Genomic DNA, 728 nt, shown 5'->3' with positions numbered 1-728 from the left:
TGTCTCCTGTTGGGAATTAGTTGAAGTTGCCTTCCTTGCTCCTCACTTGGGAATGCTGCTTGCTTTCTCTCAAGATGGCCACGCTGCACAGGGCTGACTGGCAGGGTGCCTATGATTCATAAATCTCACTCAGGTTCTCTTTCCATTTGGTGTTCAATCTAATTCTTCACCCTTCCATTTGATGCTCAGGGTTCCAAGATTGTTATCTGTATCTGTTTCACTTGGCATCTCAGGTCCTTGTTGTAGGGGGATGACATGGTGTGTCTGACTATGCTGGCATCTTAGGGTGTCTCTCTCAAATGTAACTTCATCACAGATTTGATTTTTTGGACATTGTCTTCTATTAACCTTGTTCAATGTAAATTTTAATTATACTCTGGCATTATTTTGTTTCCTTGAAAACTTTAGTCACCCCGCTGATAAAATTATCCTCTTGTTTCCTTAGAATTCATATTCCTGTTTAATAAATGTCATTAGATTAAAGATTAACATTTATTCTGAATTTTTGGATTCTGCAGTAGATTGAATAGTCTGAGATGTATTTTTAATAAATAAATTTATCAGGATAAATTTATATTTATAAATGTTACTTTATAACATTTTATCATTTGTTACTGTTTTCCCTTCTGTGATGGTTAAGATTGTATGTCAGCTTGGCTAGACCATTATTCTCAGTGTTTTAGCAGTTGTATAATGTTGTGATCACCCCCATGATGGAATCTGCTGAG

The sequence above is a fragment of the Trichechus manatus genome, unplaced genomic scaffold (genome assembly GCF_000243295.1).
Source record: "Trichechus manatus latirostris isolate Lorelei unplaced genomic scaffold, TriManLat1.0 scaffold00313, whole genome shotgun sequence".
Classification (NCBI taxonomy): Eukaryota; Metazoa; Chordata; class Mammalia; order Sirenia; family Trichechidae; genus Trichechus; species Trichechus manatus.
The sequence above is the reverse complement of the archived record's forward strand: the minus strand, read 5'-3'. Positions refer to the sequence as shown.